General features: G+C 41.6%; 1 protein-coding gene across 1 annotated transcript in view; it reads right to left on the bottom strand.

Annotated features, from left to right (window-relative positions):
• Positions 1-15,747, bottom strand: part of LOC107123499 (partitioning defective 3 homolog) — a gene marked incomplete at its 3' end in the record, with an annotated part of 471,021 nt that overhangs the window by 74,629 nt on the left and 380,645 nt on the right. The window lies entirely within an intron of this gene.

Here is a 15,747-nt window from a genome sequence, read left to right as displayed (position 1 = left end):
AGCTGTATAACATTTACAGTCCCAAAAGTGACATCTGCTGGTAAGGAAGAAAGGAGGCGGCATAAGAACAAGCAATGATACAGAAAGCTATCCACTTAAAATAGTGTTTATTGTGACATCTTTAGTAATATTATCCACACCCCAAAATGCCTTCTAAAACTACAAAATTACAAAGCAGTCCATTGTTTCATTCAAGTATTTTGTGTCATTAGAACGATGCATAAATATTGGGAAATGAATTCATTGACTAATAGTTTTCTTTTGAAATATTCTGTGATTATTCAGTTACCTAAATAAAGATTTCTCCCATGTTTTCCTTGCCCAAGAAAAACCTTTTGAATGGGACACAGTGAAAGTTCTTGAAGTTTCACTCTCATATAAACACACATATCTAAATGATGAATGAAAACCCTTCTCAGTGACTCAGGGTCATAGGATCCTGAACCAATGGGTTATATAACACATACCTGGTGTACACATTTGTATGCCAACATCTGGAAATTATTAAAATTAGTATGTGCAAAACAATAATTGGAGAGTCAATAAATTATGTTTTGCTATTGCCAGGGGAAAACCAGTTAAATATATATAGAGACAGAGTAGTGAGAATTTCTTGGGGGGAAATCTAGTTACAATGTAATTTATCATTCATTCACACCAACATATACAGCTGAAGTGTTAAAGCCTCCAGAGACATTCTGGTTTTTGACTTTTTTCTCTTAGCAGTGATGCTGGAGACAAAGAAAGCCAAAAGACTTAATTGTTCTATGCCTTCCCAGATGAATTAGATCTCAAGCCTCTATCGCTTCTTTTTATTAGACAACACAATCTTGTGACGAGTGATTTGAAAAAGTCTGAAACTCCTTCCAATGGAAGAGCTTGCGGAATGTTTCCACTGTAAAAACTAAATACCAATGAACAGGACTCCGCTTGCATTTTAATATTTAAAATATGCTCTAATTCCTAATTAAGAGGGAGACAGAAAGGCTGCAGTTATAAGGACACTTCACCAGGAGTAAGTCTCAGTGAAGAATATAAGACTTACTTCTGGATACACCTGGTTAGGATTGCTCCCAGATGGCATATAAGTATTCTTTCAGGCTCAAGAACTACCTAGTTTAGCCCAAGTCCTCTGAACAGATGGAGCTAACTCAGAACACAGGTTCGTAAGCCTCAGTAATGTCTGCTCTAACTCAGTCACTACCTCTCCAAGGTTTCAAGCACAGAATGCCTGCTTAGATCCTTCTGCATGCAAAGCACATGCTATATCACCAGTCCCTCCATCACAGCTAAGGCAGGGTTGGGTTTTCATAAGGCAATGGCTTAACCATTGGTTTTCTGACTTAACCAATCAATTTTCTGTAACAGGAAAAACAAATGTGTAACACCAGATTTGCTACTACTCATATGATACATGAGATGTGCTTGAGCATGACTTTCTCTTTTTTTTCTCAAGTAATTTTTTATTTATTTTCCATGACAAACAAACAAACAGACATACATAAAACATAGTTGTGGGGGTACGTTGTGAGTAAATGGTATTTCAAGAGCCTTTTTCATGTCAATTTCAACTTTAGACCTTAAAAATTGTTATAATCTATTTTTGCAAACAGTTTATACAGATATAAAAGCTGTTCTAGTCTATAAACTCTTCTAAGTAAAATTGCTTATTATCCTTGTCTTATTTTTTATATAGTTCTCATTCCATGTATAAAGCCCATGTGTTTTTAAAAGTATTTTCTGTGTGATCTTTCAAGAATAAAGTGAGTTTGTCCATTTCCACTGCTTTAAGTGTTTTATTAATAAACTCTTCTTTGCTTGGCATTTCCAGGCTCCTCCAATATTCTGCATACAAAAATTCTGGCAGAAGTGGTTAAATACAATATAAGATAGGAATTCAGAAGGAGTATTTCAGGGGTAAAGGGTATATGACAGTTCAATATATTCTGCATTATTTCATGAATTCATGCCCAATATTTCTTAGCTCTCTCACATAACCAGATCCCGTTTTACTTTGACATTTCCAACATATATCTGAACATTTTGGATCAAATTTAGCTAGTTTCTCAGGAATTATGTATCATCTATAAAAAATCTTATAGATATTTTCTTTGTAAGAAACTGATTTTGTAACCTTAATATTTTTTCCCATATTTGCGACCACTGGTCTAACTTAATATTGTGGCTCAAGTTTTGGGCCCATTGTATCATAACATTTTTAACAGTTTCATCATGCATTTTATAATCCAACAACTAAGCATACATTTTCTATATAAAATTCTGTTCAACCGACAACAATAACTTATCAATTTTATTTATTTTTAATTTATTTATTATCAAATTTATACCCCGCCCTTCCCGCAAAGCAGGCTCAGGGCGGCTTCCATAAAAGCATAAATACATTAAAATTACACAATATTTAACCACACAAATAAAAACAATATAAATACAAAGTGCTGGCGGCAGTTAAAAATTAACCTAGATGGTATATCGTCAGAGTAAATTTCCACTGCCCAGATGTTCCACGATGTTTCTGCTCATAATCAGTTGGCTGTTAAAACCACAGACCAGAGCTCTGCAGTAGCAGCCTGCAATAGCGGCCTGCAGTAGCGGTGGCCCCTTGACACCAGCAGTTCTAATACATGACTGGTTTATGTACGTATTAGCTGGCATCTGGCCTTCTAGTGTTACTTTGTATTTAGGGTATTTATCAACAGAAACCAGCCTTTTAACCCATGCAAACATTTCATTTTGCCCCCGGGGCTGGCCCCAATGAACCCCCCCCCCCCGAAGGTTGGAAGTGGATTCTCCACCCCCGAACCGCCCCGACACAGCCACAGGACCTCTGTCTTCACTGGATTCAGCTTCAGCCGACTCAGTCTAAGCCAACCAGCCACAACCTGCAAAGCCCAGTCCAGGTCTTCCGGTCTGGAGTCTGACTGGCCGCCCAACATCAGAATTTCCAACCAATTCATGAAAATCCATGAAAATCAGCATGACTTTCTCATAAGATCTCCATCTGCATATGACATACCTCCTCAAAACACTATCAGTGACAAACTCCTGCCAAATGTTGGCACTGGGATGATCGAAGCTGCCCAGGAAAGAATGCAGTCTCACAGAAACTAGACCCAAAGGTGTCGTGAGAAGTGGTTCTTCTGGCTCACTTGCTGCCTTGTATCTTTGAAGGAATAGTAAGATTGGGTTGAATCTTATCAGACCATTCCACCAGGGCCAATGCGTCCCTCTGGTGCAAGGAGCTTTCCACCAATAGAAGAGCCTCTGCGACTGGTGGAAAATCACTTCATCAGTGGAAGGCTCTTCAGGCCAGAGGAACACGCCCAGCAATAGCCAAACAGACTGGTAGGATCTAACCCATTTTAAGGACTCAAGATCACACTGGCAATGCAGCTTCCATAGCACTGAACACGAAGCAAAAGTCTATGCATGCAGTTCTCCACAGAACATGCTGTGCGGGCCAGTACAGACTGTGGGCAGGCAAAGATTATTAACCACAAGTGAACAGCCAATTCTGAGTCTGCAGAACAACGGATGTGGCACCTAGGAAACAATGAGGGAAAGTACTCTGTACAGACACATCGGTATCTAATTCAGTTAAAAAGAGAAGGAGGGGAGGAGAAACCTTGTCAAAAATCTGTATTCACACAACTGCAGAGCATCTGTTTTCTCTCTGAAGTGCTCTGAAAAAAGTAGGTCAAGTTAAACACATCCATTAGTTCTCCTATAAATAGACCACTTTGAATTCACCTGCTTGTGACTAATGTAGAACAACAAAATTTAGGCTTTGCTTCAACATAGTCATGTTGGTTATTCTGTGAAGTTATCACTCCTCCCACCCCCCAAAAAAGGAACCATTTAAACTTGTGGGATTTTTTTACAAAGGAAAACAAAATAAAATAGTAACACTGAACATACGGAATTGGGACACCTATACTACCTCCTACAGAAAAACGAACCTTTAGAGGATCACCTGTACACACTGCAGCAGATATCTAACAGATTACTCCAATGACCCTCTCTAGAACTGGATTCTCATTTAAGGAAGTAAAACCTTGTGCTTGAGATTCACCTTCCCTCTTGAAGCAACAAGGTTATATTTCTGCACTCCTTTCATTTATCAACAGCAATTTGTGAAAGCATATATGTTTGGTTTGGGTAACTATAAGCTAGCGGGGCACACATTTCAGGTAAGTTTTACATCACTTTCACACCTTTTCTTTTAAATAACATTTGAAATGCTCCTTTGCTTCTCATCTTGGAAATCCATGGCAGAACACAAGGGCATTTCTCTCTTTTTCTCTCTCTTACACATTCAATGTAGCATACTACAGAGCAATCCCTGAAGTCACATCTAAGAATAAACCCAAAAGTAATGTTTAGAAGGGTTTGTGTTCTGTTCCCTGTCAGGCTGGAAATCACCTTACTCAATCAGGCTTTTTAATACCAAAGAAAATCAGCTGCACATACTTTTTATCCCTGTGAACTGCTTTTCACAGATGTCATTAGGAAGTTAATAACATTTCTAATGCAAAATTAAAAGCAAGACATATATGTTCTAATAATGCCAGGATTCTAAGCATTTCAAAAGTTGGTGCTTCTGCGATAATTCTAAATTTCCTGCAACCCTAAACTTTTTAAAAAGGACAAATGGGCAAGATAAAAATAACACCCATTTTAAAACCATTTTCCTTTTCTGTGTCACAGACACTCTGCTTTATTATTAAAACTGAAAGATTTTTTAAAAATCCAATTTACTTTTCATTTCCACCCATTTTGCTAAGTTAATCGCATCTCAGTCTGCTCTGCAAAGAAAACCAAAAACCCATTTTCTGTTTGTAGCCAGTCCTCACAGATCGTTGTAGGTGATGGCTTAAATTATCTCTGGAATTTAAGGAAAGGTTACAACACTTAAATCTTTGCAAACCTGGCAGCTGCCATTATACCCAAAACAACGGCCAGGATATGAATCCAGGAACTCCAAGGCCAAATACATAAATTTTACAGGTTAAAAATAATGAACCCAGTGGCACGACTTGAATGTTTATACCCCCTTCCTCCCTCCCCCCCCCCATTCCTGATTAATCCTAGGGCTGTTACTGATATAGCCTTTCCCTTCCTGGGACCCTGGAAACGCATAGCCAGTCAGAGAAGACAGTACTGAACTAGCCGGACCAACAGTCTGCTCAACAGAAGGCAACTTCAGGTGTTCATACACACACATGAAGGGGGTGGGGAGAATAATGAAAACAAGTAGACAAAATGTGTGTGTGTGTGTGTGAATGAAAATCCATTAACAATAATAAAGTCACTTTATTATTATTAATGCATTTTCATGCACTCACACGCACAAACATATATATAGATTGCCTACTTGTTTTTGTTATTCTCCATGGTATTTTTGTTTGTTGCGTAATCTTCTTCCGTGATTCTCTCTGGTTGTACCCAACTGGGGAATGGCAACACTAACTTACTCTATGTTTAAAACAATGTAAATCAAGAACAATTGAATATTAAAGCAGAAAATACGACATGGTGCAATGCAGTCCGAGCTTGCGTTTGGAGACATTCTCCCCAATGGAGTTGTGGGCCACCCCTAGAATGCTGGCCTCCAAGCAGACTTCTGCTTGCACCACCCTTGAAGATACGGCAGTCAAGGTGAGCCAGTGAGAGCAGCAGCACCCATCAGCTGACTGGTACGACACACGCTACCAGCTATCAGGCTGCCCAGTCATGCCTCTTAGAGGCAACAGGAATCTGAGGCACATAGGGGCACTCATCAGCCCCAGTTCCAGGCCCGAGGGAGGGAGGGCTTGTGAGGCTGGGAGAAGGGAACTTGGAGGGCCAGGACCAGCGGAGACCAGACTGGGCTACACACAGAGCTAACATCTCAGGCTGAAGAAGTTGGACTTCTCCCCATGTAGGAAAGACACAGAAAGACCTGAGCGAAAGCCCAACAGGAGGAAGAAGAACTGGGTGGCTTGATCCCTCCCCTTCATAGCTGAGGCACAGCAAAGGGGTAGTAGGGCTTGGGTCTTTGACTCCACACCCCCCCCCAATGTGAGAGATGCAGCAACCGTAGCAGTGGTTCTTCCCTCCCTCTTCTAAACCTCAATCAGGTGGCGGCATGGCACCAGACCTCCCTCTAGACCACAGCCTGTTACTTTGAAAAACTAGAGTGGGTAAGTAACAACAGGTTAAACACAAATAAAAAATATCCAGCTAATACAAACATTTAAAGGGATCTTACAATTTACTGTTGCATACTTCAGAATCCAAAGGAAAGGGAGCTCCAAACCCAACTATTTCCATAAACAAAGCATTCCTACTCATTGCACACTAAAGCATCAAGAAAATATATGTTTCTGCTGAATGAAACATGATTGCAAATATCAAAAATAATTCATTTGTGAACACCTCATTTCAACAGCATTGCACTGTAGCCTTTTGAACACTTTACTATAATATTTACAAGCAATTTTTAAAACCAATTTCTTACCACCCTTTTATACTGCAGAGTAAATCAAATGTGCACATATTCAATGGGAAACAATCAAGGATCCAGTGGTCAGAAGAAGACTGAACACCTCACGATCTTGTTGAGGCATATAATCTCAAATATTTAGTGTCCATAAATATTTCCCCCCCAAAAAAAATTACTGTCACGGTTCTGTGAAAACAAACCTGTTCACTTTTGTCTTAGCAAAGAAGTCAGCCTGCAGATACACACTTTTCAAAATTAGAGGTGTTAACTCCAAAGGAGACCAACATTAAAACATGCAAGGGATCAATCAGTTCTGCCATTTCAACTGCTGCTGTGTGTGCATGCATCAAAATGCTTCAAATTGATGGCAACCCTATGAATTAATTACCTCCAAAATGTCCTATCATTGCTCAGCTCTTGCAGCTGAGACTTCCTTGATTGCATCCAGGGGTCTTTTTGTAGAAAATGAGCTGCCGGAGCTCATTATCACAACTCATTAGCATTTGCCACACCCCCTGACATCACCGGAAGTGTGTCATAAGGCCACACCCTCTGACTCTTTGGAGGAAATGTGGACGGAGAAGAAATCTATCATTTATTTGTTTTGTGGCTAAATGGCGCTAACAAAAAAAGGGGGAAACGTGGTATTTTACATTTGATGAGTTGTGGAACGCCCACCATAAAAGAAGCAAGGTGTCCCAGAGCCCGCGAGGAAGAGGAGGAGCATTTGGGGAAACTGCAGCTGTCTTTAGAAGAACATCGCCTCCCCCACTTTCTTTGTTACCGCCGTTTAGCCACAAAACAAACAAATAAATGATAGATTTCTTCCCCGCCCCCATTTCCTCCAAAGAGTTCATTGCAGTAGTAGTCATCATTGTTCTTATTACCCCCACAACAGCCCTAGGGGGAGATCGTAGGTTGCTTGCCTAGGGTCACCCAGTAAGGCAGCTTGATGTCTGAATGGGGATGGCACAGGCGGTGGGGCGAGGAGGTGTCGCCGACGACGACCATGTGAGTCAACGTCAGCCGGAGGGGTGGGGCTGAGCGACGAGAGGCAGCGCCCAGAGAGAAAGCACAGCTCCCTGGCCCTCCTCCGCCACTGCAGCTGCTCTATCTCGGGCGCAGGGCGATGGGGCGGGGAAGAGGCGTCGCTCACCGAGGGTGGGGCCGGCTCAGGGACCTGGCCGCTGTCGCCTCCGGCACCTCCTTCTCCTCCGCCTACAGCCACCTGGAGAAGCGACCCCTGCTGGCGCCACCCAATTCGCCCGTCTCCTCGTGGGCTGCCCGGGTGAGACATGGCCTACTGGCAGGGCTGGCTCCTGGGAGCAGGGGGCAGGGCTTGGTCATGTGACCTCCCCGCCCCCTGGGCTGGTCACTCCCGGAGCGGGGCTCCGGAGAGCTCTGGCCCCATGAGACCCCTGATTGCATCAATATATCTCATGTTAGGTCTCCCCCTTTTCCTGCTGCCTTCAAGTTTTCCTAGCATTATTGCCTTTTCCAGTGATTCTTGTTTTCTCATAATGTGATAAGCTCAGTTTGGTCCTTTTAGTTTCGAGGGCGAATTCAGGTTTGACTAGTTCATGGTATGCACAAAACTCTCTTCCAACACCACATTTCAAATGAGTCAACTTCCTTCCTGTCAGCTTTCTTCATTGTCCAGCTTCCACACCGATACTGAGTAACAGGGAATACTATAGTATGAATTACCTTGATCTTGGTCACCAGCAACATAGTCTTACACTTAAAGATCTTTTCTAGCTTGCCAGCATTTGAACAGCTACAGTTTTACTTTTGGTTTTTCACTGTCAGGGTAAATGTGGGATTCAGATTATCACTCCAAATGATATGGAACAGAGGTCCATCAGTGGCTATAGATAGGAACTCTCAGGCTGGGGCAAGTGATGCACTGTATTCTTGGTGCTTGGAGGGGGGCAACAGTGGGAGGGCTTCTAGTGTCCTGGCCCCACTGCTAGACCTCCTGATGGCACCTGGTATTTTTGGCTACTGTGTGACCTGATCCAACATTGGCTTCTCTTATGTTCTTACCATCAGGTGAATTGCAAATCAATGGCAAGCTCATGATGGTCCATGATCCTCAGGGTCTCACTTTGTAATATATGATTGAAGCACTTTCACATGTAACACAATTAAGCAGTAATTGAAAGGATCACATGTAAAATGCAATGCCTGAGGTCACAAAAAGTATCATTGGGCAGAAGAGAGCCAATGGTTTTAGTGATGGACTAAGAACTCCCCTTTCTTTTGTTTAGTTTCCAGTGTTCAAATCTCTGTTGAGATCACTCTGTCTCTTGTAGGAAGGGTGGGATCTAAATGTGAAGACTGAACAAATTAAAGGTATACTTGCATAAAACCTGAGTGGTGAGTTTTGCTAAAATACCATGAAGGCAACTTCTTATGACGATGATTCCTTCAAAGCATCACTATCTCATATGTAATTTATCTCACATTGGAGTGTCACTTAGGTGCCAAGCTTCCCACTGATCACTTTGCCAGACACATTTCCAAAAAGACACTAATCCTATGGCACAAGCATTAGCATGCATGCATTCTAATATTTTGAACCATTTTACTCCTAATGTCTTAGACTATTTTACTGCCAAAAGCTCTTCCTTTCACTGCTTAACAACAATTCACATTTTTAAAAAAACCCACAAAAAACCCTCAGGAGACTACACAATGTAGTTTTAGGCTTGGGGAGCTCCAGAAGGAAAAACAGGCAAGCTCTTGCTTGAATGTGCTTTATCATGGTCTTTCTTCATCTTCTTTCTTTAGCTAGAAGAACAGAGCTATTATTTCTTTATTCTGGCTTATCCTATGATCCACATCTGGGTTAAATACCAACTTGAATGCCAAGCAGCATAAAGAGGCACAGTAGCCTTAACAGCCTGATAGATGCAGGAGTTACAAATGGTGAAACATGCCAAATGTTAGAAGAGGGAGAACAAGAACACCAACCACCTTTCTCAGAAATCCAAAATGAAAGTGCAAACTGGCAACATACATTTCCATCTCAAAGTAATCTTTTCATTTATATTCAGATATTTATACCCCACTTTTCTCCCCAATGGGATCCAAAAGTGGCTTACAACTTCACTCTCACCTCCTCCCCTTTATCCTCACAACTACCTAGAAGGTAGGGTAGGCTGAGAGAGAACAGACCGTTCGATACTTACTGATAAGGGTCTTTCTCCTCTGAGGAAAGAAGGACGTCTTGGTGGGTGATTTCTACCCTCCAATCAGGGAGGAAGGAACAAAGTCTTCCACTTCCAGTCATCTTGGTGGGAGTCACCTTGTAATGTGTAACAAAGGTTGATATTGTTGATCAAGTGGGTGCCTTGCAGACCTCTTCAACTGTAGCATGCCTAGCAAAGGCAGTGTTAGTTGAGGCACTTTGAATTGAATGGGCGGAGATCCCATTTGGTATGGGTAACTTTTGAACTTTGTAGGTTTTATTAGTACAAGCCTTAAGAGTGCTGCTGATGGCCAATCTTGACATCTTTAGAGTGTTATTAGGTGGACTGATTGAAATGAATAATCTGTTTTCCTAATATGTTCTGTCCTGCTGATGAATGCCTTCAGTGGGTGTCACACATCTTATGTTTGCTATAAATTTCTTTAGGGTGAATGGGGTTTTGGGTAGAAAAAAGAAAGGTAAATCTCCTGGGAACTATGAAAAGCTGGATTCACCTTTGGTTTGAATGTAGGTTCTGTCCACAGAGCTCAGGGTTAATTGACAAGGCTCCTAGTTCAGAACACCCTCCTTGTTGATGTGACTGCTGTCAGGAATAAGGTTTACATCCCTCAGCCATTTCAGAGGAATCTCTTTGATGGTTTTGAAGGGATGTTTAGTGAGAGCTGACAGCACAGTATGCAATCTCTGTGTCAGGAATCTATGCACTTGTGGTGGGTCTTTTGAGACCATACCCTTAAGAAAACATTGAATATGTAGGTGTCTGGATAAGCTCAATTTATGGAATTAAGGTAGTACCATGATCAAAGCTGAGACCTGACATCTTAGTGTTGAAGCCTTGAGACCTTCTGCATGACCACCTTGTAGGAAGGAAAGAATAGATTTAATCCTTGGCTTTAATGGATCAACAGTTTTTGTTCTGGGCTTCCGGTTTGATCTCTGTGAATGGCGGTCACTTCTTCGGGAGCTCCCGAAGGTGACTCACCCATGCACGGTAAAGAGAGGGAATCCGCCCAAGCGGAGACCCTGACGAGCCTCAGGGAGAGGCTCCGATCCGGGGCGCACAGGGGTTGTGCCTCTTTACCGGCCGGATAGTCGGAAATTGAGGCTCACCCCATGCCCCAATGGCTCTTGCCGTGGGACTAGCAGAGGCACCGGGTGTCACTGAGTGATGAAGTGAAGAAGTTAAAGCATGGAGAAAGTGATAAGCGGCTAACCGTGAGTTGGAGATTGAATTTAAAGTTAACGGCATACCAAGCTGCGCAGCACGAACTTTTAAAAAGTAAACAAAAGCTGGAAATGGCGGTGCTGAAAAAGTTTCTGGAGAAGCAGACAAAGAAGGTAGGAGCTGCTTCCAGTCTTAGCCCCTCCCCTGCAGGGGCTGCTGCAAGCCAGCAGGAAAGTGAGATACTGCGCCCTCTGCTGGCTGAATTGCAGAAGATCAACCAGAAGCTGGATAGCATGGAAAGTGCTTATAATATTCAACAAAAAAAAAATGAATGAGACAGCCAAGACGGTGGATGAAATTGCAAAGAAATGTATGGTATCAACGGAAGAAATACAGAAAGTCAAGAAGAAGGTCAGTAAAGTGGAGAAACACCAAGAGAAGCAAGACAAGAAAATATTGATGCTGCAAATGGAAAAATCAAACTTGACGCTCCGCTTTCAAGGGCTGAAAGAATGTGAGAAGGAAGACCTCAGAGACATTTTGGCGAATGCTTTGGCACCACTGACTGGCAGTGAAGCGGAAAAAATAAAAGAAGAGATGGACTTGGCTTATAGAGCCTACTCCAACTATACAAAGAAAAATAATCTGCCAGCAGAAGTGGTCGTGAAATTTACCAAACAACGTCTCAGAGATCAAATCTTAAAAGCAACGTCATCATCGCCTCTGAAAATTGGAGACCAGACTATTCGGATTTTGAAGGATATTTCATTTGAAATTAGAATGAAAAGGAAGGAATATAAAGGGTTGACCATGTTCTTGAGAAATCATCAAATTAATTACAAATGGTTGGCGCCAGAAGGACTTGTCTTTAAGTTTAAAGACAGAAGAGAGAAGATTGATTCCATCTTCAAGGCTCATGACTTTTTGAAGAAGCACGCCAGCGCAGAGGATGAGGCAGAACTCGCTAAATGGATGGCAGGAACAAGCGAGGATAGCAGCAGTTCAGAGGGAGAGGTGAAAGACAAGGAAGACAAAGGAGCGGCTGGAGGTCCAAAGTATTTCCTGAGAGACAAAAAAGGGAAGCACCCCAATGCTTGAAGACTGGTTCGGAAAGCGCACTAAAAGATAATACTAACCCCAAAGGGACACTACTAATACATTAATTGACAGATTTTGAAAGGTACAGAAGAAACGAAATCATCCAACTGATGAAGAAAACTTTGACTTTACTAATAAAAGATTAACATACTAATTTCTAACATCACTCAACACTTTTCTTTGTCCCGCTATATACCCTCCCTATTTTTCTGTAATGTAAAAGCGAAAAAATTCTCTCCTTTTTAGGAAAGGGAATTTAAAAAAAAACACAGTTTTTGTTCTGTACCACCAAACAAACGCCTTCCAAGACGTGTTATAGATTCTGTTAGTGGAATGTCTTCTAGAAGCTAGCAACATGTCAGTTACTTCCACTGAACAGCCAAGTCTTAAGAAGTTGTCCCACTCAATCTCCAGGAGGTTAACTGAAGCCACTCTGGATGGGGATGCCAAACCGGGTCTTGCTGAAGCATGTCTGAAGCTATTGGGAGTGTTAGTGCTGGATGGATAGACAATTCCTGGAGGGCAAAGAACCATGGTCGCCAAGGCCAATATGGTGCTACTACTGTGATTTCTGCCTTCTGTTCCTTAGACACAGGAAAAGAACTGGAGAGATGACCCACACCAAGGAGACAGGAAGTGGAAGACTTTGTTCCTGCCTCCCTGGATGGAGGGTAGAAATCATCCACCAAGATGTCCTCTGTCCCAGCGGGAGAATGACAGGACAGAAGTCACTCCGCAAGCTTCATTGACAGAGTGGGAATATGACCTGGGTCTTCCAGATCCTAACCTGACACACTGGCTTTTAAGAGAAAACTGGCATAAGGAGCCCTTGCCTGCAGACATACAGAAATACTAGCTAGACGGCTGGCATGCCCTTGTCAATATGGAACACCTTCAAAGCAGTTCAGTGATGGAACAAGGTTTTGATGTTTCCTGAATATTTTGTAAGCAATTCAAAGCCTCCACTGACAAGTATGGGAAAAATTGACACATGATGATCTCCTTTGCTTTTCCATGGTTCCCACAGCACATTGCACAAGTATGAAAGCCAAGCTTAAAACACACATTACCATGCCCAGATGAGTTTGATTTGGTAGGCTAGTACTGGATTGATCCTTTCTGAGATCTGGAAGTTTATACCACCTTCAAGAAAAATCTTGAAAACTCAGATATTTGACAAGACTTTCAACAATGTAACGGGCAACACAACAAAGAGAAAAATCTATAACTGATGAAAACCAGTTCTCCATCCACATAACTATATTGAAGGCAATAAAAAACAAAACAACCACTCAGTAGGTCTTTTAGCACAAAAGAGCATTTTAAAACTTTGTTGCAGTAAAAATGGGAGAAGTTAATAATAGTTTCCTTGGGGTGTGGAATTGGGACCCTGGCAATTTAAGAGAAGTATTAATGGCATAAACGAGGAAATGGAAACTGAAGTGGTGAAATTTGCTGGTGACACAAAGTTATTGAGGTTAGATTTTTTTTTAAGTAATGCAACAGTCTTCTGGGCTTTCATGATAAAGTCCAGAAGGATCTAATCAAATCAGCGGACTTAGAGGGCTTGGTGACTGAAGGAACTTGGATGAATGCAAGGTAATAATATATTCTGGGAAAATGTAATCTAAACTTCCCACAAATGTAGAGAGGATCTAAACAAGCAGAAATCTTAATGGGAAAGAAAATATGAGAGGCTTCCTTGGAAAAGTGATGAGGAAAATTAGAACCTGCAAATGACAACATGTGCAAGGCAGGGGTATAGAAAGGGCACTGAATGTATCTAGACTCTTCTGAAGCATCTGGAAGCTACATTGGCTAAAGTTTATCTGGAACACTGTGTTGATATCTGAAAGCTAAAGAAGATGCATTGTTGAAACTAATGGATTAGATTCAGTGAGGTTGCAGTAGAGAGAACTGAAATCCTCTTGGTAACATCAATGGAACTGCCCTGACAAGAGGCAGAAAGGTTTCTCCTAACCCTCATAGCCCTTAGTCCACATGGGCCCATAACATCGACAATAAGCTTCCCTGGGATCAGAAAAGGACTTCTGGGGTGGGGAGAGAATTTAGGAATAATTTGTGAGCACTAAGGCCTTCTCGTGATCACATGAACACATAAAGCTGCCTTATACTGAACCAAACCATTGGTCTTTCAAAGTCAGCATTGTCTACTCAGACTGGCAACAGCTCTCCAGTGTCTCATTCTGAGGTCACCTACTACCTACTGGGGTTTTAGCACCATCTTACCTCAATTGTTGGTCTACTGGTTTTAATTTTGTTTTACCTGATATCTTATGGCCATGTTGTACACTGCCCTGAGCTTGGTCTCCAGGGGAAAGCAGTTGATAAATCAAATAAATAAATCGTAGCCCCCAAGAGTAAGGAGACAAAGCACTGAAGATCAGATACAAAATGCAAGCATTCACCACATCCATGTCTATAGTGAGAATTTCTTTTATTATTTTGGGTGCAATCCCTTCCACGTGGTTGCGAAGAGTCAGACTCGACTGTGTGAATGAACAACAAATCCCTTCCATAAGAAGGACCTTCTTTTTTTTTAACTTAGTGTACCAAACTGTAGCCCTGACCTGAATGGGCGAGGCTAGCTTGATCTCATCAGATCTCGGAAGCTAAGCAGGGTCGGTGCTGGTCAGTATTTGGAAGGGAAATCACCAAGGAATTACAGAGTTGCTATGCAGCAGAAAGCAATGGCAAACCACCTCTGTTAGTCTCTTGCCCTGAAAACCATGTGAGGTCACCATAAATTGGCTATGACTTGACGGCACTTTACATGCACACACCCCAAACTATATTCATGAGACATTAAATAATCATTTATGCTGGAGCAAAAGAAGAGTAAACTGGTTCATAACCAGTTTATTACCTTCAGAATCAAGAAGTTAAACTGGGCTGGAAAAGTCAAAAATTATCAGGACACGGTCCATTTCTATCCAGGACATGGGGTTTTCCATGACCAGAGACTGCCTTTCTGTCTAGACACAAGTGTACTTCCTGGCTACTGAAGAGATCTTTATAAGGCAGAAAAAAGCTGTTTAAGATATGCTGTAGGAACAGGAACAGATTAGATGGTCCTAATAGCATAATTGGATTTACGATAACTAGATAATGCTATTACCATTAACAATGTTTGCAGCTATACAAGTTAAAACATTGTTACTATGGCAATGGGTGTCTGAGCGGCACTGCACAAGGTGACAGAATGCAGGGACTAAAGGAATTCAACTTCAAACTGCTTCTAGCTTGATACACTGAAATTCCTCTCTCACCAATTTTTCAATTTAATATTATTATTATTAGTTTTTACCAACAAGTCCCATTGAATTTAGAACCAAGCTTATGTTGGGTGTTGTGTACGGAGATTCAGCTGGAAGCAATATAAATTCAAAATACAAGTGCCATAAATCACCCATTTCCATATATATATATGACTCACTATAAATATTAAAAGATGCATGTTGTGCTACTACATGAACAAACTTCCAATGCAAATGTGTCCATGAACACAATGTTAAGGAAACTTAGTGGCCAATGGAAATTTAGTGTTCTCAGAGCACCAAGTGACCATTTGAAAGTGTAAATGGTTTCTAGAAAAGAAACCAACTTTCCTCCTTCGCAGAGGAAGTTTTGTAAAGACTCAAGGTACTGTTTCTGGGCTGCAAAGTTAAACCAGACCACGCTGATGGCCTTAAGGGAAAACGGTCAAGAAGCTTCATACTCCTCTAAGCTTCCCAAGAAAAACAGAAT

The sequence above is a fragment of the Gekko japonicus genome, unplaced genomic scaffold, assembly GCF_001447785.1.
Source record: "Gekko japonicus isolate JY-2015 unplaced genomic scaffold, Gekko_japonicus_V1.1 scaffold230, whole genome shotgun sequence".
In the NCBI taxonomy this organism is placed as follows: domain Eukaryota; kingdom Metazoa; phylum Chordata; class Lepidosauria; order Squamata; family Gekkonidae; genus Gekko; species Gekko japonicus.
This window is presented reverse-complemented; position numbering and strand designations above follow the sequence as displayed.